The sequence below is a fragment of the Marmota marmota genome, unplaced genomic scaffold (assembly GCF_001458135.2).
Source record: "Marmota marmota marmota unplaced genomic scaffold, marMar, whole genome shotgun sequence".
Lineage (NCBI taxonomy): Eukaryota > Metazoa > Chordata > Mammalia > Rodentia > Sciuridae > Marmota > Marmota marmota.
Window position 1 is genome coordinate 12129407 of NW_026000037.1, and position 27904 is coordinate 12157310.

Genomic DNA, 27904 nt, shown 5'->3' on the forward strand with positions numbered 1-27904 from the left:
CGGTGTTAGTAGCAGCCTCCTGTTGTAGCTTTTTCCCTAATAGCTGTTTCTCCTCTAAGCTTTCTTCCTTTAAATTTTCTTCCTCTGTCTGACTAGCTTGAGAGACCTTCTCTTTTGCTTGATCTAAAATGTCTTTCTCCATGGTCTGAACCTCTAACAATTTACTTAACACTCTTTCAGTTTGTTTTTTACTAATTTCTAATCTGTTATAAAGATAACGCAACCCAATAAGATAACACAAAACAAAACCGAAACAGAATGAAACAAAAACGGAACAAAAAATCGTTGTATCAATTTTCCTATTTTCTTGACATGTGCATTTGTGGTCTATTTCTATCTCTTCCTCAGGGGTGAACAACTTCAAACCTTGAGCCAACCATTTTTCCCAATCTCCCTGAGAAAATTCTAGGGATAGGCAGCTTGAAACAAACACAAAACAAATCAAAACAAGAACACATTGTTTAAAATGGTCACCCATTCTCTCGCCTTCCCTTAGGGGCAAGCAATTTCACTTACCCCGAAGCTTCAGACGTTCCCCGCAAGGGCCACCAAATGCCACAGTCTGGCTGGGCACAAATCACGAGCCACTGAAGCAGGAACAAACTTTATTTTCAAACTGCAGGAAAACACTTCACACAGCTCCCGGGGAATCCTCCCGAACGCCACGAGGCTTCTCCAGGAACCCCCAGCCGGAAATATCTCTCTCGGAAATCCCTCCTCCTGCACTTCCCCAACCAATGGGAACTCTCGGGGAATCCCCGGAAATCCCCACGAGAACTCCAAAATAGTGCGAGAACTCAAAAGTTGCGGCAGAGGCGGATAGTAATGCCTCGCCTGTCAATCAATACTGTTGGCAAAATGCCAGGGGCCATACAGACTCGGCCGTGGCTCTCAGCAATCACTTTTGCAAAAAACTGCTGCTTGCTTTCTATCTCTGTGTCCTATTCTTCAGTTCTTTGCTAAATAGAAAGAATGAACTCAAGACTACAGACAGTACCATTAATATATTCTGAAAGGATTAGTTCTGTGTGGATTTAATTTGGCTCTTTCAAAAACTTGGTCCACTTAATTTTTCATCTCTCATTGTTTGGGAAGATGCATTTTCAGTGTCTGCTTCTTTAATATATACAGGTTCATCCTTACCAAAGCCAGAGAAATAGAGAGACCTTATGAGAAGAGGCAAGATCTAACAATGTTTCTTTTTTCAATATTTTATAATGCCCTTGTAAATTGTATAATAATGGAGACAATATAACCGAATATTTAATTGATTTTCAGATATAATGGTGATTACTCTCTAAGATAACTGATGAAATTTTGGACACGAAACTTAGCAAGGGTTAAGCAAAACCTTACATAACATAATCTTGTTTGGACAAAGCACAAACATAAATGGACTTCATTTTTAATTATCTGAAGTTTAGGAAGCTAATAACTTATTCTACTTGAGACCGGTTATTACCTCAATGACCAGGTGAGTGATGATGGAGAAAAGGTTAAATTATAGTATTCCACCTGTCAAGTATGGAGGAAGAGAGGTTAAGGGAGTGATACAGGTAAGTATACACTATCTGCATTTTAAAAATGTTTTTATTTCTTCCCGATGGCATTCACCACTAATTTCAAAGCTGATTTTTCTAAAATTATGTTTGTATTTATATATTATAAATATAGCAAGTACAGCAAGAAGCATATTCCACTGATAGTTATAATACTATTTTGAATAGCAAGAATTATATTAGTTATAGCATTTCTTTCATACATTATGTAATAATCTTAAAATTTAATGTTTGCTTTCTGAACAAACATTTTCATCAGGTTAATAAAGAAGGAATAAACCATCGTGGATTTTTTTAACCATATTATATTTTCTACATTTTTATTGGTGCAATATAATTATACACAATTGTGGGATTTATTCTTGAATATTCATATGTGTATGTGATAGAGCAATATTGTTCCTCAGTATTACTGCTTTCAGTCCTTTTCTTCTTTTCTTTGATTCCTTTCCTCTATTCTATTGGTCTCCCTTTGATTTTTGTGAGATTTTCCCACTTCTTTCTTTTTTTCCTCTCTGGCTTCCACCTATGAGAGAAAATATAAGACTCTTTATTTTCTGAGTTTGGCTTATGTCACAAAATGTTCTCAAGTCCCATCCACTTTCCTACAAATTATATAATTACATTCTTCATGAGGCTCCATAAAACTCTGTTGTTAATACATATCACGTTTTTTTTATCCATTCATGCATTGATGGATACCTAGGCTGGTTCCATAATTTGGCTCCTCTGAACTGTGCTGCTAATAAACATAGGTATGCAGGTATCACTATAATATAAAGATTTAACATTTTTAGGATAAATACCAAGGGGTGGTAGATCTGAGTCATGTGGTCGTTACATTCTTAGTCTTCTGAGGAAACTCCAACTTATTTCCGTAGTGGTTGTACTCATTAGAATTACCATCAACAGAGTAAAAGTGTTCCACTTTCCCCACATCCTTTCCAGCAATTATTATTGTTTCTATTCTTGATGGCTGCCATTTTGACTGGAGTTAAATAAAATCTCAGTATAGTTGTTTTTTCTTATTATTTAAAACAATAATTTATGTATCTTGGTGCCAGCTAGCCAGGCTGATGAGGTGAGCTGGGTTCAACGGAGCTAGCTGCAACAACAAACTAACAGTAAAGAAGCAAGCAACACAGAAACATGAATTTTCAGGGTGGGAAAACTCTGTGACCGCAAGAGTAAGTTCCATGTTGGATAGCACTGGAAGGAGCAAGAGAGGGCACTAGAAAACCCTCTATTTATTAGGGAAAAGACATTCAATAGAATATTCCCCCCCAATAAGGCAAGGGGTAGTGTTGCAAGAAAAAGGAGGGTAACCCAATCCCACTGGGTGATGCCCAAACTCAGAGCTGCCTTAATGCCCACCTGCTTCACCCAGCACGCAATGCCAGTTCAATTCCCTCATTACTCAAGGCTGAGGGGGTATGCTTAGCTTGTGTGCAGAGTGGTCCCCGACAATTTCTAAAGAATTTTAAAAACCAAATAATTCTAATAGGCTCATAATAAAAAAAGCTGTTCTTACTTTCTAGCCCCAATTCTCACTGTAGCTTGACTTACATTTCCCCAAGCTGTTGAACATTTTGTCATGTATTTGTTGTCCATTTACATTTCTTCTTTTGAGAAATGTCCCTTGAGTTTCATTTACTCCTTTGTATATTGAGATATTTCTTTTGTTATATTTTTGATGGTACCTTGTGAGTTCCTTGTATATTTTGGATATTAATCTTTGGTCAGAAAAGTACCTAGCAAAGATTTTCTCCCATTCTGTGGGTTCTTTTTACTCATTCTTCTTCTTCTTCTTCTTCTTATTATTATTATTATTATTATTATTATTATATTTTTGCTGTACATAAGCTTTCTAATTTGATGCCATCCACTTATTAATCCTTGGTATTATTTCCTGAGCTTTAAAAAATCCTATTGAGGAAGTAGTTGTCTATAATATATGTTGGAGAGTTGACCCTACATTTTCTTCTAGGAATTGTAATGTTTGTGGTTTAATTCCTGGGGTTTTGATGCGGTCAAGGTGATTTTTTTTTTGGTACCAGGGATTGAAATCAGGGGAACCTGACCACTGATCCATAGCCCCAGCACTATCTTGTATTTTATTTTAAACAGGGTCTCACTAAATTGCTTAGCACCCCACTTTTTCTGAGGCTTGCTTTGAACTCTCAATCCTACTACTCCAGGCTCCAGAGCCACTGGGATTATAGGCTTGTACCACCACACCGTACCCAAGTTTACATTTGTGCAGGGAAAGAGATAGAGATCTAGTTTCATTCTTCTACATATGTATTTACTTAGCACAATTTGTTAAAAAGGCTGCTTTATCTCCAATATATGCCTTTGTTGCCTTTCTCAAACATCAGAGGACTGTATCTCTATCTTTTTTTTCTGTCTTATTGGTGTACGTGTCTGCTTTTTTTACTTTTATGCAACTACTGTGCTTTTTTTTTAAACTATAGATCTGTAATATAACTTGAGATCAGTATTGTGATACCTCCAGCACTGATTTTTTTTGTTTGTTTGTTTAGAATTGTTTTGGCTCTTCCGGGTCTGTTATTCTTCCAAGTGAGTTCTTGGAGCATTTTCTCCAGTTCTGTGAAGAATGTCATTGGTAATTTGATGGAGATTGTATTGAATCTGCATATTATTTTTGTTGTTATGGCCATTTAAACAATATTAATTATCCAAGTTCATCAACATGGAAATTCATATCTTCTTCTCATGTCTCCTTTGATTTCTTTCTGCTGTGTTCTATAGTTTTTTATTTTAGAGATCTCTTTCACTTTCTTGTTTAGATTTAGCCACAGATTTTTTTTCATAATTTCTTTTTTAGAAGATGCATTATTGATATATAGAAAACTATTGATTTTTTTAAGTAGAGATTATATACTGCATAGTGTTTTAAATAATTGATTTTAATTATCTTGTGATCAGTGCAAGTATTATCAAAATTTAAAAAATTTTTAGATATCAAATTGTTACTTATATAAGTAAATCATATCCTTTATAGACATGAGACCCTTATTTGAACAACCATGAGATTGTGTATATATATATATATATATAAATATATATACACACACACACACACATACACACACACACAAATGAGAGAGAGAGATTTTAACTGAATATTTTTTATGTATTTCTTATTATCATATAAACCACTTCAAATTTCTACTCTGACATCTCTTTATATAAAACAATTGAAATGACATATTTTAAATTTTACTCATTCTGTAAAAATTGCAATGTTCCTAATTCAAGCTAAGCTAATATGTCCTTGATCATGAAGAGTTCAAAGCCTGAGCAGGAATCATATAGATAGATAGATACATAGATAGATAGATATAGATATATATATATACATATACACATGTATATGCATATATGTCCATAATACTCCACATATAAACAAAATTATAAAATATGCGTCTAAATATATAATAAATATAATAATAAGGAATAAATATAAATATGTATATAATTTAAATGAAAGTTCTAATATAAAGTATAATTTATTACCGAAATTTAAACTATGCTACTTGGAAAAATGTACCATATAGGTAAGCTTATGAATAAGTATAAACTACATTTTCTAACATATGATTGTATAACTTTGAAAAGTAAAGTCAGTGTCAAAAATACGTACTTTCTAAAAGGTTAAATAAATTGTACTGCCACTAAATTAAAGCTGTAGAAACCTCATAAAGGTCACCTTTTCATATAGTTTTACTTGTTTATTATCCATATTAGTCATCAGAGAACTATAATGTATGCTGTATAAAATGGTAAAAACATCAGGGTCTATAAGAAAAATAAAATTTTTTGTTTATTTAATATTTTTATAAATTTCATATTAGTATATGCTTATATAAAGTCTAGCATCAACAACAATTTTATTTGCTTAAAAGTTATTTTCATTTAAAATTGAACATTTATCTTCCCTACACATGGACATACACACAACTCATCACCCAGAGGAAGGAATGTCCTAAGGCCAAATGGCAAATTATGCAAAGTTTACCTATGATATCTATTGCCGCCCTTTTAATCTCACTTTCCAATCATAAATTCATGGCAGTTACATTAACTGAAGAAAACTTCAAATTTTATCTTTTAAAGGATTTATAATATAGTAACTACTCTTAAAAATTGGTTACACTAGAGCCAAGGGGATAAAATTTAGTAACTAATCTTAAAAATTTCTAAGACTTCAAGCCAAGGGGATAAAATTTAATTAGTTTCCATTACAAATTAGGGGAAAACTTCAGGGATTAGGAGAATTGTATAGCCTTCCACCACTCATACCATTTGTGTCACCTCTTCTTTTTACTTCTCATTATCCAGAAGAATTATTCATTATTAATTAGAACACTTCGTGGAACATATTTGATATTTAATAAAAGTGTGTTGAATAGGTAAGGAAGTAAAAATATTAGTTATTACCTTGCCCAAACATTATTCACTAGAATAACTCCAAAAGCTAAACAAGACATATAGTTCTTAATTCATTATGCAAACTGATGCTAGTGATTCAGGCTTAACCTTTAAGAGATTAACATAGAAAAAAGTAAGCATCATTTATGACCTCATGTTGCTAAAAGAAAGCTATATTAGAAACACATAGGCACAATATTGATTTTAACATCTGAAAATATTTATCCTGAAGTGTTTATGAGAAGTGTTTATGTTACAAAATTATTAGAATTTTTCTGTCTTCTCTGAGTTGAGAAAATATGGAGAAACTTGGCTACAAAAATATAGATGCTTGGTATTTTTTTTTTCAAAACTATGCCCTGTGTGTTCTCAATCAATTCTTCACATTCCTACCTCTCACAAATACATGCATCTATTCATAAAAAAGCACTCAACAAATGACAATTACTCAGAAGGTGAAAAATAATGAGAATGTAGCTGTCTTGTTAAGATGGCAACACATCTCACTTTTCACTTTATGATTCCAAAATAATTTTTGGTGACAATAATAATATAATTGAAACTGAATATATATCACTTAGGTGTTCATAACTGGATTTCTGAGAAATATCTTGATTATATGACTGAAGATTCAGTGGTCAAGTGCTAGCTTTTCTCAAAATGGAACTGCTCCAAATGGTTGGTTTGCTTACCAAGTATGTCCTTAGACCCTAATATTTTTGTAATGACTTTAAAAGTAGTTTTAATTGATTCTGTGTATTTCCTTATTTATAACCAAACATATTTTCTGACATATAATATTTACAAACATACTAATCTCAGTACTTACTTGTTTTCTTCAAAGGTATCGTAACTTATACTAGATAGAATGGACATTACAAGACAGAAAAAAAACCACTTAAAAATTGAATGAGAATGTGAATTTTTTTATTTATGACTACACGTGAGTAATATATAAATATGACAATATAGTCTATTTGAGTCAGTGTTGTACAAAGAACTTATTCATAACATCAAAAATTAGGTCATATGCATGATATCTGAGATAAGTAGAAATGATATGCATTTTAACTTAGCCAATGGGGTCACAATGAACCTTGATACAAAAATGAGACAGTTAAATGCTTAGATATCATGCTGTTGGAAAGTATTTATAAAGAATCTTACAGTAATAGACTACCAAAATATATACAAAATTCTATCCATACCCACAGCGTTCTCAGCTGAATTCAATTAATATTTTTGAGTTAACTATTATTATCATCAAATATTTTTACTTTTGTCTTTATCTATGTGAAGTTTCCTCTTCAACAAACTCTGAGGAGTAGTTTGATGCAAAAGGATTTTTATTAAGATGCTTTGTAGAAGCAATCTAAAGAGTGATTAGAAACTGGGGCAGGAAAAATGAAACAGCCTACCATGAGTGGGAGGTCAGGCAACATCACAGAAGGAATCATTTTAACCCAATTGCACAGGGGATGTCCAAAGAGAATTTAAGTAATACCTGGAAATGTCTCAATAGTAGAAAATGAGGTAGAGTATCTATACCCACCCCCCATTATTCTGGTAAATTCTATCTATAGAAGGGGGAGGTACAGCTCCCGGCACTCCATTTTTTCACAAGCACAGACAAAGCACCCTTTAGCTGACTGTTGGGAATAAAACACACACACACACACACACACACATACTGTGAAATAGGGTTCAGCATAAACAGAAAAAGAGCTCCAAGGGAATATGACTGGGACACCAATGTAGTTTGAAATATTGTTTAATAATTTTAGCATTCAAGGAGCTTAAGAGCTGCTGGGGAAAGTACATAAAACCATAGGTGCTTGGAACAAATATTTCCCTACAACATTAAATGAAGTCTGCCTTAAGATCCAGTCACACCTACTTAGAAGGAAATTAAATTCCAGCAAGCAATGTTAATCCCTTCCCACTCCAGTGTCTTGTGTTGGCTATGGGGAATTCACATGTACCTGAATCTGAAAGAAGGAGCCCTTTGTTTTTAGTGTACTAATTTTAGTGTTGTTCTTGATATGCTTATTGTCCAGGAAGGCAATGCTATATAATTTTCTGGACCTAGTACAAATGAAAATGTGGAGCACATTGTGCAAAAAGCAAGATACTTACTATACTATTAAGATACTGTATTATAAATGTATGTTTCCATTTCCCACCCTCTGTCTTATGACTTGTTTTCTCCCCCACCAAAGAGTGCTGGTTTAAATGAAAAACTATTAAGTCCTCTTAGTTTTGTGCAAAGACAAATGTGTGTAAAACAAAAACAAATAAAAATTTTAAAAGTTCTCACACCAGAGGACACAATGTAAAACACTATACAGCAATGGGGAATATAACTCAAACTAAATGAATGACATATTTTAATAATGACATTTACAAAGTAGTGCCTATAATGAAGCTTGATTCTAGTTATTATTTGACCCAACTGTATGAAAGAAGCATATGAAAAATATGGCTTTCAGAATGATTCCGTTCCTGTTCTTGTGTTGATGAGCCAAAGCTAAAAATCATAATGCAAACCTTGAAATTGCTTTGCTAAACACAGTAAGGAAATTAAATACTCCAGCATGCTGTTGGTAGACACTAAAAAGGAAAAAAATCAATAATGAATACAAAGGGAAAATAAAGCTATGGATAATTAATAGCTTACTGGCATATTAAAACTGCATTTTTTTCTTTACTTTTTATTGAACAAAGCTGCCATCGGCCATCTTTATTAAAAAATATGCTTTGTAAAGATTTTCTAAAAGCTATTGCTACTCTACCATCCCTTTCCAAAGCCTTCACCCATTATACTTATACTAGGGTGTTCAACATAGCTATTACTGTCAAAATTTCCTGCTTATGCTCTTTCAAATAATTTTTATTTCACCCCATTAGAGTTTTGATCTTATTCACATAGAAATGCCTACTTACCTGCCATTTTTACAGAAGGATAAGGCCCCATGAAAGAGAAGGTGATTAGCACAGAAGAACCATGTGATTATATATGACTTGTGAACACACAACACACACACACACACGCAGAGACACACACACACTCCTCTTAATTTATTTGATAATAAAGAATGGACTTCTATATCCTGTTTCAAACATTTTCTACATAGGAATTTTCATTGAGAGAATGTACTACAGGATAAAGTATATCAGAATATGTGTACAATTTATCAATTGGCAGCCTTTTTCTTCCTTTTAAATGTTAGAAAGGTGTACAAATGTACATTTACTTCAGTGGTCCATTTAATTATTAATAAGTTCATATCAGTAAATATTTGCCATACATGTTTAAATGACCGAAGGGACTTTTATTCTCCCTGACTATTGAAATGATGATAAGCCAACCTACTAAATATAGATGAATATAAGGAAATTCACCACATTTTTCTTAGGGGTATATACAAAAGATTTTCTAGAAAATCTGATTTTATTTGAAAGACTTTAAGTGAATAGATAAAATAATATTGACTTTTAAAATAAAACGGTGACTTGAGCCTGGTCAGTATTCCCATGTGATCAAGTCCAGTGAATTTTTCTTTAATTTGAATTAACGCCCTGCAATCTGCATTCTGTGGACATTTAGGATGATCAAGGGTACTTGTAGACCAACGACCTAATAGATATCCAGATTTAAGACTCTAGTTGTTCCCAGAGTGAACATTTACATCTTATTGTATATACCACTAAATTTCAGTTGTATTTTCACACGTTCTAAATTAGTCTCAAAGGAGATAATATCAATATATAAATTACAAGGGAATTCAAAGTGTCTGCACCTCTAGGACAAATAAAGAAAATAATCTGTACAGTTTCCAAAAGCTGGTTGGTTATTTTGAAAATGAATCCTGATAGTCTCTGCTGAAATACAACTGATAAAGTTTTATCACATTAAGAAAATTTTGGATAAAGGTAGTGTGGCACATGTGGAAATGTTGATCCTTTGTATGCAGAATTTTCACAGATACAGAATTTGATTTTTAATATTATTTTATAATTGAAGTTCTTAGGACAACATATTTATAAAAGCTTTTTGTAAATGCTTTTCCATAGCAGAAGTATATTTCAAATTATTTAATAACATACACAAAAATAACTGCATAGGCTAATGTATTGTGTTTTCCTCTTCTGCAACTAGTCTGTGTCTTCCTATATCTTCCATTGTCTCTTACCACTGTATGAAAATCAGTAGTAGTTCACAGCTGAATATCTGCTTTAAATGTACAGCTTTTTATACTGCTTTAATTTTGGCAATTCTCCAAATATCTACACCTCATCTGTGCTTAAATCCCAAGACATTGATGAAGCTATCCCTCTACTACTTTGCATTCAAATATGTAATGTTGGGCAAAATGGAAACATTCATTTACCTGCACAGGCAAAGTCCGCTCTTTCAAATTTAATTTTCAATAGACATTTACTGTTTTCTTTTTCTTTCATTTTGAACTGCAGTATCAGCTATTGGCTTCTGAGTCTTTGGATTACTTCTCATTTATGTCTCTCCTTTAACACAGTTTCCTCCAAGACACTATCACCAATTACAGTAAAACATCTTCGAAAATAAGCTCACTGATTGAGCCAAATTCAAAGAGACATTCAGGAACACATTCACATTTGTTTAATAACCTTGTCCTCATCCCTAATCCATGAGTTTAATTAAACTCTGCTTTTATTTCCAGGCATACATTTTCAATGTTATTTTCCTGAATTCAAACCACGACTCTGTCCCAGTAAAATGATACTTAGAAGAATTAAAAGCAAAAGCAATGAATCAGTGCAAACCACAGAATAGAGTTCAGTCTCATACTAGATATTATTCCCTAAGAATGAATTATACAGAGCATTTCCTCATTTGTGCAATTTAATTGAAAGTATTATAGAAAGAAATTGGCAAGAGTAGGGTCTCTGACAAGAATATTGAAATACAAATTTATTAACTGAAGACCTGTATATTGAACTCCAGTTAGCAAAAAGCTAAAATGAATTAAACAGGGGATTATTTGATATGAAATTGAACAGTGGAACAGATGTAAATTTAGCTACATTTAGCTATGTGTCTGTATATTTACATTTTCCACCACATACTTCATTTGCCTATGTTTTATTGTTGGTAGTATAAATGCATAATAAAGAAGAACAAAAGGTCTCAGGTTAACCTGACTATTGCTTTCAACTATTTTTAAAGTTTCTTTTCAGAAACTTAAACTGGAACAAACAAACAAAATCCATACATATCCTAGAAGATGATGGTGTAGCCTTCAAAGTTCAAGATGGGCTGAGCATAATGGGATGTGGGTATGTGACCTGTAATCCCAGCAGACAGAGAGGCTGATTCAGGAGGATCGCAAGTACAAAGCCAGCCTCAATAATTTATGGAGATCTTAAGCAACTTAGTGAAACCCTGTCTCAAAAAAAAAAAAAAAAAAAAAGTGTGTTGTAGAGAATCAGATTGACTGTGAGCTTGAAAACGTAATGCTTACTGTCCTTGATGGAACTTGCCTGCAAATGGGATGTTCTGTCAAGGTCTAGATAAGGTGACAAAGTGAGGGCAAGCATACTTGCACATGAGATGTTTGCTGTCTTTGATGGAGCTTACCCGCAAATGGGATGTTCCTTCAAGGTTTAGATAAGGTAACAGCGAACATGCTCGCAAATGAGATGTTTGCTGTCTTTGGTAGGGCTTTCCCGAAAACGGGATGTTCTGCCAAGTGGGCTAGGAGGGCACTGAGAAAATTTTTATCTGTTCTTAACAGCAGAGCTCAGAATGCTCCCGCCAAGAGTAGATTAAGCCATGAGAAGCAGGTCACTTCTGATTAGAAAGTTACTTCTGTATACTATGTTTAGCCTAAAGACCTGATCTATTGCTGTTGGAAAGCTGCCTTCTTTGTTCACAATACTATAAAAAGACTGCTGTTTACAATAAAGGGGCTTTTTTCCTTCTGCTTCTGCTGCTTGTTCTTCCTTGTTCATGCTGACCTGCAAGTGAGTTATTTGCGGCAGTGTATGTGCAGGGGTGTGCTGGGAATATGTGGTTAATCACATCTGGGTTCAATCTCTAGTACCAAAACAACAACAACAACAACAATAATAATAATAATAATAATAATAATAATAAATTTAATGGTGGCCAGTTCTGAAGAAGAGGCCTGAGGGCTCCACGAGTCATTACATTTCTCCAGTATCCTCCACCTCCAGTGAGATAATTCAGGATCTCTCTTCAGTTAGAAAACAAATTTTTTTCCTCTAAATTTTGGACTATTTAAATGCCATGGACATTTACCACAGGTTTCATGAGTATATTATGATTGTAATTAATTTTTTTTAGTGACTACAATTTTTGTATGGAATCAGGGTTTTAATGGTTGCTCCTGTATGTACACTAAGCACACAGGTAATTGATACCAACTTTGGTCAAGTTTCAGTAGGGAATAAAGCACCATTTATTTATTTATTTCTATTTTACAAGAAAAATAACAAAACCTATGCAAACTTTGAAGCATGGCTCCAATCCATATGCACTTCAAACCTAATCTTTAATCAATGCAGTGTACTTTGTTTTTTTTCTCACTAAAGTTCTTTTCTCGTCTTTTGGGGGTTCTTGGCTCCCTGTGTTCATGAATTTCCTCTTGATACCTGGGCAAAAGAACAGTCAGTGAAAATAATGAATCATTGGGTTAGGAAGATGGGGACTGATTCAAAAATAAACAAAGTGTTAATACCTCCAGAGCAGTTGCCCTCTTCCAATTTGCTGCCAAGGTCATCTGCCTCTAGGAAATGGTTCCTCTCATCAAGGAGTCATTCATTTTTTTTTTTTAGTTAAAACAAAAAGGGCTCTGTTTCTGCCCGTTTGGTAACCACACAGGTAGGGTGAGAGGAAGGGAGAGGAGAAGAAAGGCAACCTCAAATCTATAAAAGGGTTAGGACAGCACCCTCCCTGGGGTACCAGCTCTGGACCCCCTCCTCTCTGGAGGAGTCTCTCTCTCTCTCTCTCTCTCTCTCTCTCTCTCTCTATTATTCTTTAGATAAAACTTTTTTTCTCTTGCCTCTGCATTTCTCAGGTGTTTAATCTTCAACACTGTGAGAATAGGACAGGATCCTGATTGTCAAGACTGGATTCACTTTAACCTTTTTTACTAGGATGAATTTTCCAAGTTTCTCGGCAGAACAGGACATGAGCCAGTGAATTGAAACTTACTCTGAAATTTCCTTCTCTGCATTTTAAAAGTCCACTTCCTTATCTCTTGTACCTGCATGTGCCCAAACACACTATCTCTTTCCAAGGATAATATCTTCACCCAAAGATTTCTTTTAATTTCAGTGTCTAGTCATTTAAAGTCACAATTCTTGTTATTTTTCCATATGCAATACAGTAATGAATTATTATAAAAAATTATAAATATATAAATAAAGAAAAATAAATCCACTGGGTTTATTGGAAACTAGTTGGCATAAAACATCTACTGCCTCTATTATGTGCTTACCTTAATCAGATTTCTAAAAAGATCTGATGTTTTGTGAATGTCAACAGGAAATGAATATCTGGAATATGTTTTAAACAAAAGAGAATTTATTATTAGCAAAACCATTGTAGAAGTTAGTGAAAGTGCCTCTGAGGTGAGCATTTGTGAGTTATTACCAATGTGTTGTGGATTTCAAGAGAAGAATAGCAGGGAGTCAGGGGGTTCTTGGGTCTTTCCATTATAGAAATGCTCATGAGGGAATATAACTAAAGATTGCCAAGTGCCTGATTACCTCATCATATGTGCTGCATAAAATGTAGTTGGGTTAGATGATTTGGTAGGATATAAAGAATAATGGCCCCTCTAAGTTGCATGAGAGAAAAATCCCTTAAAATGCAAAATCACTGAATTCAAATTTAATGAGGAATTTGAGAAATTGTAAAACAGACTAGAGGTCATACTAATCCATTATATTTACATTCATTTGACAACTTTTATAAAATAATCATGTTTCCATAATCAGGGTGGTCATGGAAACTGCAGAAGAATTTTGGATTTGGGGTCCAGGCAGGGTTTCATTCATAAGAGAAATGTATTGCAACATAGATTTCACAAGGTAGTGCTTTTGTTCATGCTAAGATTTAGGGACAATTTACCAGACCCTTGAAAGAATCCAAAGAAAATTGAAAACCTCTCCTTGTAGGAGAGTCATTTATGAGAGGAAAACAAAACCTTTTAGCTACCTACTAACCCGAAGGCTATCAGTAGACAATTCAAGTTTGAGATCCAATATCTCAAAGTTAAGTTTAAGTGCTTTGCAGATTTTCAAAAAGAGTGGGTATTCAGGAAATGCTTGATGAATAAATGAATATCATTTAGAATGATTGATTGAATCAACAAGGAAAGGCAAAATTACATTCACTCTACTATAAAATGAGTCAGAAAAGTGTGTCATAAGTTATTGAAGATTTCTAACAGAAGAGTTAAAAATGAAAGTTTCAGTTAGTTGCTGAGAGAATTTCAATCATTTAGATAATGCGTATTTGTGAAATAGCTCATTCACCAATGCTGCCAGGTAAATGAAGCAGAATTATGGTAGTAATTTCAAATAAATATTCTAAAATTAATAAAAGAACTTTGATATTTGTTTGTTCTGTTTCATCATCAAACCTTTGTGTTTTGTTCACTGTCTTGTCAAAATGCAAGCTGGGATAAGGTATGGAATTAAAATTATGGACAATAAATAAAAAACTAAATTTCCCATTATTTAAAGTATTTCATCCCAGAGATGGTAACTTCCATGAAAGTATTAACCATTTCTGTATTTTTGAAATATACTTCATGTTCAACAATTTATGCTACTGTTTAGACCTACTGGAAATAATGAATAATTTCTAATTTAGTTTTGTTTATCAAACAATAGGTCTCTAAGGAAATATGCCAGATAACTGATACTTTAAATAGCTATTTTCTAGACATAATGTAAAACAGTAATTGGAACATACATGTTTTGTAACTTTTAATATACTACAAAAATTTATTTGAATAATGTTTAGTGATATGCTTATTTGATATTAGTAAGGATATAGCTTAAGATAAGCTTATCCTTGATTTTTCAGATAAATTACAATATATGACATATTCCTTAAATATGTCATGCAAATTGAATGCATTCTCTGTTATTAGTAAGTTCATTGAATACAGTCATCCCTCAGTATCCATGGGCTATTAGTTTCAGGAGCCTCCAAGGATACCAAAATCCTTCTATGTTCAAATGACTAATATAAAGTATGGTGATATTTACATATAACTTATTTGTATCTGATCATATGCCCTAAGTCATCTCTAGATTGCTTATTGTGTGTAAATGCTATATGAATAATTTATATAATCTATCATTAAGAGAACAATGACAAGAAAATAAAATCTGTACATGTTCAGTAGAGACTCAATACTTTTTCAAATATTTTCCATCCTCTGTTGTTTGAATCTGTGTATGAAAAACCCATGAATAAGAAGAAAACAATCAGTCTACTTCCAATGTGTTTTCATAGTGATGATAATGAAATATGTGATAGTCAATTCACACAAAACAATTAGATCTCAGCCTTTTTTATCTTCAGATACAAAATTTCAGAACTCTGATGCTCAATATATTGAAAAACCTATTTGTGATTAGATATTATTAAAAGTAGCATGTACTAGAATTCCCTTTAATTAAATACATTATATATATATATATATATATATATATATAATATCAGATATACTTATTTAATGTTTATACACTTTAACTGATATTTTTAGATTTTGTGTAACTATTCATTTTTAAATTGTTTTCTTCTTGTTAAATGTATAATGAACAAGAAATGTTTCATAGCAGTCTACCTGCTAGTGGTCAGTATAAAATATCTTTTGAAAATAAATATCTATTATTAGATTAATAGGTTTATTGACCAGCTTATATGCATACAATGCATATGCTAGCCTTTCCTTTCTTAACATTACCCTGACTTACACTTGGTGAAACACTTCTTCTTGAGTGAAGGGGGTCTGACGTTCCCCCCAACCTCAGCTCATCAGTTCAATCAGATGCATTCACAGTAGGCATTTGCTGAGCTCTTGATGCTAAGATGAATGGACCTCTATTAGAGCCTGTTGTATTCTTAAACTGTTTCCCATGTATTACCACTTAATCTCCTTTTGTTTCAATCGGCAAAAGCTGATTTCTGTAGCTAACAAGCAAATCAAATCAACTGATATAACTAATAATTCATATGAAGTCCACAGTTTTTTGTATATAAAACAAACATACCAACAGTAAGTTTTTCTAATTTTTCATGAAAAAAAAAATAGATAAATTACTTAATGTGCTTAGTTAGCAATGGAGACAAGTTAAGAATTCAATAAACCTTAGTTATTCCTCCTATGAGGACAGTTTGGTTAATGTCAATTGATACAATAAGTAATGTTTCACAATAAATAAAAACAGAGATATCTGGAAGAGTATTGGAATAATTTTCTGTTTATCTGGGGTGAAATAACTATTTTAATGTTTTCTATTTATCTATTTTGTAAACATTTAGCACACGGGTTTAACATTTGCAGTGCCTAGAACTTTTAAAAATCATTCTGTGAAATGATTCGAAAAATAATAGAGATCATGTTTTACCTTGGAAAAACTGCTTAAAATATTTTTCCTAACCTAATATGTAACACATTTACAGAAAATGATCTTCAGAATAAATAAGAACCAATTTCCCTCTAATGCCATATTTTTACCAGCATATAGCACATGCATAAGTAACCTTCTTACAAATCCCTTCCTTTCATATCAGTTTTATTCCTATATGAATGAATTGCTTTAAAGATAATTTTACAAATAATAACATTACTTAGAATAATGTAAGGATAATCATACAACTGAAAATATCCAATTGTTAAACCCGTGTGCTAAATGTTTACAAAATCCATACATAGAAAACATTAAAATACTTATTTTTAACAATTTTAAACACAATTTGTTAATTTTTTGGCATGAAAACAATTGCAAACAATCAAATCTGACATTTTACAAGTTCCTGTTGTCACTTTTAAGTAAAAAAAACCAAACCCATTACAATACATGGATCCAAAAGTATCTATGAGTAATAGAAGTTCATTTTCTGAACCCACTGTTTTGTTTTGGCTAATAAGTGCTACACTAGCAGCTCAATTTCACAAGAAAAAAAAATCAATTGACCTTCAGTTCTTTGCTACTAAATTAATTTAAGCAAATGTATCTGGTTAAATTCTTTGTCATTCTAATTTAGATTTGGTTATACAAAATTTTAACTTTACCATTAAATTCTTTGTGAATTGAACTATACCCAAGCAATAAAATATTTGTAACTTTGTAATTTTATAAATGTTAAATTGTTTTTTTTTTACAATATTTCCCTTGGAAAATGTGATCTTTTTATTTTCATTTCTTCCCTTAAATTATGCAAAATAAATGTATTGCTGAAACATAAAGCAAAACTCTTTACATTACTATTGCAAATAAAAGTGGAATAAATATTTGGATACATAGGAAATGTTGAGTGCACTTTAAGAGTTAGTCATTAATTTAGGCATATTAATTTTATCTGTAAGAAGAAATGTTAATGCCTTGGTGTACAAAAAGTTGTACATAATAGAAAACTAACAACCTTCAGGGTATCCATTCACCATAAAACTAATTTCACACCTAGTCTATTATGTAATGTGCTATGAAAATAGCTCTTTGCTTCCAGATATTATTATACTGCTATCATGTATGAATTGGGGTCTTTGCTCTGAAATGAGTATTGAATACACAGTGACAAACTCCTGGATTTAATTGATCAATTCATTCTGTTTTGCATGTTATAAAATTCATGTTTTTATAATAACTTAATCACAATAAAGTAAATATAGGCAGAGTGATAAAAAACATTTTATTAGTCATACATCTCTGTATAAAGAGGGATGTTAGATTCATGGTGTGGCAATTTCATTCTATTGACCTTTCCTCCTTTTAGCAAGTTCTGACAGGGATACCATATGTGAATACTCATAGTGATAGTATCTTACACCTACCACATGTACTGTGAAACAGAATGATAATCAGGTAATTAAGAATAACATTGTAAATAATACAGTTATATCTCTTTTACTGTGCTTTGCTTTATGGCATGATTTTTGCAAATTGAAGATTTGTGCCAACTCTATGGCAAACAAATCTATTAGCCCCATTTTTGAAACACCATGAACTCAATTCATGTTTCTATGACAAATCTTAGTACTTCTCATGTTTCAAATCTTTTCATTAATATTTTATCTTTTGTGATTACCTGTGATCATTGGTCTTCAATGCTACTGTTAAAATTGTTCGAATTGTTTGGGGCATAGAAAATGTGTCCATATGAGAAAGCAAACTATCCCTAAATGTTGGATCTCACTACTCCATCAGCTGGCCACTCCCCCCTTTCTCTCCTATCCTTAGGCCTCCTTCATTCCAATTTACTCAATAATATTAAAATTAGATCAAGAAATAACCCATCAATGGCCTGTCAGGGTGCAAATCACAGGAAGAGTTGCACATCTGTCAGTTTAATTCAAAAGCTAGAAATAGTTAAGCTCAGTGAGGAAGGTGTACAGAAAGCTGAGACGGACCTAAAGTGAGGCCTCTGGTGCTGAACAGTGAGCCAGCTTGTGGATACAAAGGAAAAGTTCTTGAAGGTAATTAAAATAGATATTCCAGTGAGCATACAGTTGATAAGAAAGCAAGCAGCTATACTGATAATGTGGAGATCAAACTAGTCACAAATTAGTCAATCCAGAAAAAAAAAAAAAAAAAACCTAACCCTCTTTTAGTTTATGAAGGCTTAGAGAGGTGAGAAAACTACAGAAGATGTTAATGCTGGCAAAGTTGGTGCATGATGTTTAAGAAAAGAAGCCATCTCTATAACACAGATGAGCAAGGTGAAGCAGCAGGTGCTGAGGGAGAAGCTATTGTAGGCCAACCTGAGGACCCAGCCATGATCATCCATGAAGGTGGCTTCTTCAAACAACGGACTTTCTATCAAGCAGAACTGCATGTTACAGAAAAATCATTAATGAAAGAAACAATTGATCTATGGGGCAAACTTCACTGTTTTCTTCTTTGAGAATTGACCAAAGTCATCCCAAGCTTCAGAGATCACCACATTGATGGGCCAGTAGCCATCAACATCCAGGCAAGACCCTCGACCAGCAACAAGATATGACTTGGCGAAATCTCAGATGACCATGAGCACTTTTATCAATAAATTATTTTAAATTAAGACGTGTTCTTTGTTTAGATATATACTGTTCCAAACTTATTAGACTACAGCGTGGTATAAACATAACTGTTTTTTTTTTTTTTTAATACAGTGGGAAACCAAAATTTTCAAATCAAGTGTGATTTATTTCCTTCTGGTATTTGCTTTACTGCAATGGTCTAGAATTAAAGTCATGATATCTCTAAGGAAGTGATATGTATTTTCGAAAATAAATAAAACTTAATAAAATAGACAATAGTATTGCTGAATAACCAATGTGATTCTGCAACATGTACACTTGGAAAAATGAGAAATTATACCCCATTTGATTCAAATGTATGATATGTCAAGATCATTGTATTGTCATCAACAACGAATAAAAAAGAAACTTAAATCAAATAATAAAAGTTTCATAGTGTATCTCAGATGTTCAGTTTTGCACAGGATTCTCCATTCAGTTTTATTCACCTATTATTATTTAACTGCTTCTTCTGCCTCAGCCATTTAATGCTTGTATAAAAGAAGAAAAATATTTTTGACTAATGCAAGGAGATATTTATTTTTCTTTTTTGTTTTTATTGATTGCTTTTGGTCAGCATTCTATTTGGATTAGATTAGATTAATTAGGAATTAAAAATACTTTGATGTGTGTGTAATAATCAGTTAGCAAGTTATTCTTACATGTCCACAAGCTATTTTTATAAAGGGAATTAAAAGAGGGGAAATAAACCTCACTAGTGTCTTCAAAGAAAAAAAAACAATAAATTCTACTAAATACTATTTCAGGCTAAAGCTACAATTTTTATACAACATTAATTAGAGATTGTTATACAACATTAATTAGACAATGTCCTGGTAAATGGAATAGTAACTAAACATACTTCAATATGTAGATGAATTAATGCCTATAATATTTTTTCTGGTATATGTGGGACACATCTTTAATAATTATTTTGTGGCCAAAATGTATGTGAAAATAGTTAATTTGGGGTAATCATAATTTTTTTCCTATAACACTCAGATATTGTCTCAATTATCTTTATTAAGTATTGATTATTTTTATTTGTTGTTTATTCAATTTGAAAGGTGTTAGATATTTTATGGTAGTTAACAGCATGCTCTTTAAACTATGAAGAGATAGAATTTTTAACTTTAATGATATTATTGTTGAATAATATCAAATGCCTCAGAATGTCCCAATATAGCCATGCAAATTGTTGGTTAAAATTTTCAAGATATCTGTAATCTTCTTTCCGAATTACTAAAACAATTAATGAAATAAATTAAGTCCAAATATGTGTTTTTAATATATAAACAGTCTGATTAAGAATCTAAAACTTTCTAACTTATATTTCTAAACTTTAGGAAATATTAAGAAACATACTTAATTTGACAATATTTAACATATATGTATTAAATGGGAAGAAGTAAGCTCAATTATTTGAAAGATGATTTAATGATAATATCTAAAAAACTTAGATGAACCAGGTAATTATTTCTTTATTAAAATCAGATAGAGTGATCCTGGAATAGGTCATTCTGACTACCACCCACTAATGCCAAGGTGAATGTCTAGGAAAATAAATACTCATTTTCATGAATATATGTGTGTGTGTGTATATATATATACACACACACACATATATGAATATAAATATATTTACATATATAAAGAATATATATATATCCATATATATTCTATTTTCTTTCTTTCTTTCCTTTTTTCTTTCTTTCTTTCTTACTTTCTTTCTTTTTTTTTTGATTCTGGGGGTAAATCCAGGGGCACTTACCATTACCACTGAGCCACATCCCCAGCCCTTTTTTGTATTTTATTTAGACACAGGGTCTCACTGAGTTGCTCAGGGCCTTGCTAAGTTACTAAACTGGCTTTGAACTCCCTATCTTGCTGCCTCAGCCTCTAGAGTAGCGGGGATTACAGGTATGCACCACCACTATATTTTTAGATATAAAATAATGAATAAGTCACATATATATAGTTTTTATATATGAAACAAAGATTCAGCAGAAAATGGGAAGGTGACAGTTTTAACAGGCATTGTGGAGGTTTGCATCCCTTCAGTCAGTCTGCCAGTTTTCAAAGAGACAAAGGGACGTCCTTTATGATAGTCCCTTCAGGGTGGCTGTGAGCTTGGGATCACAAAACACAGGCCATGGAAAGTGGGTCCTTGTGAACCCGCTGGGATCCTGAGGGGCTACCCATAGAAATCAGCCAGTGCTTGGCGTGAAGAAGCTAAGTTTGACTTTTAATTCTTTTAATTTCTGAAGTTGAAATTAAGATGAATCCTGAGAGAAAAGGCATCACTCTAAGCTTCTCATATATTCTTATATGTAGTTTCATTCACCCTTTCAGGTAGAACTGAGCACATGTCCAAAGACATAAATCAAGATTTAAAAGTAGCAATGGAAACAAATATGTAGAGCTTGTGAAAATGGATGTTCAGACCCAAAGTTAAAAAAAAAAAAAAACTACAAATCACCATAAGCAATAAAAGTCCTATGACCAGACATACCAAAGCACGGTGGGTAAGAAGTAAAAATATTGAGAAAATATTATCAGTAATTAGGAATTAAGACCTGTTCCTTTTGTAGGGTCAATAATTGGGCTTCCAGGTAACATACAAATAATAAAATAGAAAAAATATGAAGACAGAGTGGAATGGTGCCTTCAAAGTCTTAAGGAATAAAATTGCCAAGTTTGATTTTTTATAAAAACAAAAATATTCTATGCTAAGACAAGTGAATTAAAGTCAGGTTCAGAAACACAAAGACTTTAGAGAATTCGTCACCATTAGGAACAAAGAAAAGTAAATACTAAGAAGGCAAGGGTGCAGTTCAGTGTAGGGCAAGTGGATACTTAGCATGCATAGCCCTAGGTTCAATTCGTAGCACAAAAAATAAAATAAAATAACATACATAAATAAATAATAAGACAGTGTTTTACTGAAAAAGAGAATAATGTAAATCTCTAGGTAATACAGAAATGCAGAAAGGAGTGGACACCTTGAAAAGGTAAAATACGTGGTCTAACCCAACAGAATGTTAACTACATAAAATAAGGGAGGATTTGTGAAAAATCCCCAAATAAATATGTGTAATTTGGGATGCATATTAAGTAACAAATTTTAAAATTGTGTTATCTAAGAGGAGAGTAAAAGAATAAAATGCAGTAAATTTTCTTAGCCAAACAGGCACTATGCAATTTGTAAATTAACATTAAAAAATGAAAAAAAGGTGAATATATACACCCCACCAAGAAGAGTAGTAGAGAATCATAAAACATATCAATGCATAAGAAAGAGAAAGAAAAAGAAAAACATGGAATAGGTAAGTTACTTTATAGTAAGTTCCAGAATTAAACAAATGTAGACTGTAAATCAGACTATATGTAAATTAACTGCTCAAATTGAAGAAAAAGTCATTGATATTTGGATTAAAAACTATATGCTGCTCATAAGTAACTGCTATCAAATGTAGAGACAGAGTGTGTTTGAAAGTAGAAGTGGTAGACTCAGATATGCCACACATGGTAGACAACCTGAGATGCTCAAAAGGCTTCCTATTTCCTGAGAGCTGTACGGTTCAATACTCAACATTATATGGAGTAGAGTTGACCTGTGTTACTGGTGGGATTCTAAGACATTGTCACTGTGTCCTGGTCTAGATTATAAAATACAATGTGGTTTCTACATTGTTTCCTATTGGATTGACTTTTCTAGAGGAAGGTAATGCTTGAATCATGAATACTCAAGCCACCTGTGTAGAGGCAACAGGAACTCAGGCCCCACTCACAGGGCCAGCACACAACTCTGTGCAAGGTTGACAGTCATCTCTGAAACATGTGCTGCAGTCACAGTCAAATCTCAGACAACTGGAGCCCCAGTTAATAACTTGACCAAACCTCTTGAAAGCATTCAGGGCAGAAATGAATGTCCAGCTAAATTGGTTTGTTGCATGGATTATAATAAAAAAATAAAGTATTACTGTTGTTTTAAACTATTGAGTTTGTGAATTTTTTAATTTATTTATATTTATATATGACATGACAGAAAAATGCATTACAATTCATATTATACATATAGAGCACGAATTTTCCATATCTCTGGTTATATACCAAGTACATTCACACCAATTTGTGTCTTCATACATATAATTTGGATAATAATGTCCATCACATTCCACCACCATTTCTAACCCCATGCTCCCTCTCTTCTCCTGCCACCCTCCTCACTGTGAATTAGCTTCCTTATATCATTGAGAAAATATTTGGCATTTGGTTTTTGGGGGATTGGCTAATTTCACTTAGCATTTTCTTCTCTAATTCCATCCATTTACCTGCAAATGCCATGATTTGATTCTCCTTTATTGATGAGTAATATTTCATTGTGTATATATGCCACATTTTTTAATCCATTCATCTACTGAATGGGCATCTAGGTTGGTTCCACAGTTTATTTTGAATTGTGCTGCTATAAACATTGATGTGGCTGTGTCCCTGTAGTATGCTGTTTTTAAGTCCTTTGGGTATGGACCGAGGAGAGGGATAGCTGGGTCAAATGGTGATTCCATTCCCAATTTTCCAAGAAATCTCCATACTGCTTTCCATATTGGTTGCACCAATTTGCAGTTTCACCATCAATGTATGAGTGTACCTTTTTCCCCACATCCTTGCCAACACTTATCATTGTTTGTATTCATAATAGCTGCCATTCTGACTAGAGTGAGATCTTAGAGTACTTTTGATTTGCATTTCTATAGTTCTAGTGATGATGAACATTTTTTCACATATTTGTTGATTGTTTATATGTCATCTTCTGAGACGTGTCTGCAAAAGAAACAATCTATGAGGTGAATAGAGAGCCTACATCTTGGGAGAAAATTTTTACCCCTCACACATCAGATAGAGCCCTAATCTCTAGGGTATATAAATAATTCAAAAAAACTAAACACCAAAAAAACAACAACTCCATCAATAAATGGAACAAGGACCTAAAAAAATTTATGCAGAAATAAATGATAAATCATGGAGCAAAGAGCAACACAACTAGTATGATTATGTTAATAACCACTAAGGAAAGCTTTCAGGCAAAGAGTATTACTGGAGATAGAGACAAGCTAAAATCATAACAAAATCTATTCACAAGAATATATACAAATTCTAAATATGTACACTTCCAATTATAATTAATAGGTAAAGCAAAAACAGAACTGCCACACAATGAAATAAAGCTACAAAGCCTCACATTTATAAAACCATATAACAAATATATATCTAATATAAGTAATGATAGGTAATACACTATCTCATTGGCCAGTGAAGAAAAAAAAAACCTGAAAATTAAAATATATCTCGACTTAGTTGTTCAGGAAAATGCTACAAGTATTAAATAATAATGACATTTTCAACGGAAATGTATTGCCATGAATACATTATAAAAGAAGTAAAACAGAAGGACAAAAAAATTAGAGGTATAATGCAAGAAATTAGAGAACTAAGAGCATATTAAATCCACAAAGAGAAAAAGGAAAATACTAAGCAAAAAAAGTGAAATTAATGAAATAAAAATGTAAGCATAAAATGATATATCAAAGGCAAAATTAGTTTTCTACAATGACACTAAAATTTTATCTTTTTGGTAATACTACCAACAATTTAAACTAAAGCTACACTAATTATTAATAGAAATAATAAGTCAACATGATTCTACATATTAAAAGGACCATAAATAAAAGTAGTATAAAAATAATTCTAAGAATACATCTGGGTTTCATAGATCAATTATTAGAAAAATAAACAAAAAATCTGTTCATTTATATAATTCTTCAAGAATTTGAAATCTTAAACAAAACCCTTCCTGCCATCAAAAGTTACAGGCACTAACAACTTCATCAAAGGATTTTAGCAAAAATTTACAAAAGCAGTTAGATTTCAAATTTATAAAAATTACTCCAGAAAATGGGAGAGTGAAAATAACTATCAACATTTTTTATTCTTTTTGTACCAGGGATTGAACCCAGGGGCACCTAACCACTGAGCCACATTCCAAGCCCCTTTTTATATTTTATTTACAGACAGGGTCTCACTGAGTTGCTTAGGGCTTTGCTAAATTATTAAGGTTGGTTTTGAACTTGTGATCCTCCTGCCCCAACATTGACCTAGAAGTGTTTAGCTCTTAGAATGTTCACATACCTATCAGCAGAATCCTAAATTTCACCTCAGGCTCCACCTTCCTGGGTGGGATGGATGCATAAACTCCTCCGTGGGATGATGCAATGAGAAGGCCCTTTCCTGATGCTAGACCTATTCTTAAACTTCTCAGCCTCTAGAAATGTAAGAAAATACATTTTTTGCTATTATAATAATAGCCTATGGTATTTTGTTATTACAGCACAAACAGGCTAAGACAACAGGAACTAAATGTCTCCATTAGACCAAGCATTGCCAAGCACAGTTCTTAGCACATCTGCAGTCCTCACAACAACCTATGAAGAAAATGCTGGTATTATCTTCAATTTAGCAAGAGGAAATAAGGCATTGGGAATTTGAATATCTCATTCAATGTCATAACTGATGGGAGCTGGGACTCAACCTGGCATAGTGTCTGGGTTACACCCTTTTCCATTACGCTGTAATAGGTAAAACTTCTTAATTTTTGTACTTCAAACACACTGAAAGTTAATATCTAAACTAGACAAAGGAGAGCATCTAGAATTGATATTAACAGATAAAAGGTAAATTATCCAAATCAATTAGCAAATGTATTCATAATATTGTAAGTCTCATTTTACTCCTAATAGTTACAGTTTTGTCCTAAATGGTTCTGATTTTTTAAAATTACTTTTTTCTAGTGTCAGGTCTGTTCTCACTCATGGATGATAATTTCTTGGGATTTTAAATATTCTGTATTTTAAGAAGTCACTGTAAATGGGATTTTATCTTTGTACTAGAGCCAAAAGCTTGGACATAATTCTGCAGAAGTCAACCTGGACAACTGAAATGTGAGTGTATGTGTGTGTGCTAGAGAAGTTTTGACAATCACAAGTAAGTCAATCTGGTTCTGGATATCACAGACCTTGAGGTATCCTTCAGCATTCATTTTATTTTTAAAAAATACTTAAAAACTTAGGAACATGCCTTTGGAAGCACCAAATGCTGGATGAGCCATGCCATCTGTGTAGAGTGAACATCTCAGTCAGCTCCAAGAACATTCCTGCTTACATTTGTCTGAATATTAATGACATCAAACTGTGACATGTCCCTTCCTGAGACTGATTTCACAGCATTTCCTGTTTCAACAAATATCATGACAAAGGTATATTTTAACTATCTTTTCATAGTTCCTGGCACATAACATTAAATTGTGCAGTGAAGCATAACTGTTTTCACATTGTGCTGATGTAGAATACTCTGAAAATCTTAATAAGCAAGATACATGACATGCAACAATTAATTAGGCAGAAAGAACATGTCAGATTTCTTGTGACATTACCTGAAGCTTAAAATTTTGATAAAAAAGAATTTAAAGCAACAGTCATTGTCCATTTAATCCCAGTACCATTTAAACTCACATATCAAGTGTATATTACTCCATATTTGTTTCAACTTTTGAATAGCAGTTTATTTCATGAATTTCTCTGTAATTGTTCAGTGCATATTTGTAGTAGAACATATTTGTAAGATCATCTGTATTATTTTATCTATTTCTTTCCTGACAGAATAATGGTACAGATGATCTTTCTTTCAAATTTTAACTTTAATTTTTATGTAGGCATTTTTAATAATGAAAATACCAGATATTTTATCCTTATGACTATCACAGGGTCTAAATTGCTACAAATCACCCGTGATTTCAAGATACATGCAAACAACCATTTTTACAGAAATAATTATAGAGCAAAATATATGCCTGAAAGCTCAATGTATATTTCTCAATACCAGATATGTGAATATAATTAAGGTTGTGGTTTCAGTGTTAAAAAAAAAATGCATTCCAATCTTCAAACCCCTAAACTACCCTTAACATCTCAGTAACTACTTTGTCATATTACTTATGTACTTGTTATTGAAAATAGTAATAAATTTCTTAGGAAATGTAGTTCTATATATTTCTATTTTGAAAGATAAGTAATGTGGTTGATTAAAGTAAGTTAAGGAGCCTTACATACATATCTCTATCTCTATCTATCTATCTATCTATGCTGTATGTTAATTAAAATATTTGAATTTCTTAAAGAACATTTCAAGTATTTCTGCATAAAAGACAATACAACATTTTTTGTTACCATCAATTGTTAACAACTACACATAAATATTAAAATGTTAACTCATCCAGATAGTCATTTGAATAAAATCCTGCTCTTATACACAAACAGCATAACTGTATAATACATTTTTCTACAAGAAAAATAAAAGCATTTTATATTTTTATATTTTGTTCTCTGAGGCTTATAGATAAATGAATAATTGTAGACAATATTAAATCTTATACATAACATTTAATAAGAAAGTGAAGCTATTGGAGGGATCACTTTCAGATTTTAGGCATTCTTTATTTAAATTGTTAAAGATATTTTTACATTTTCCAAG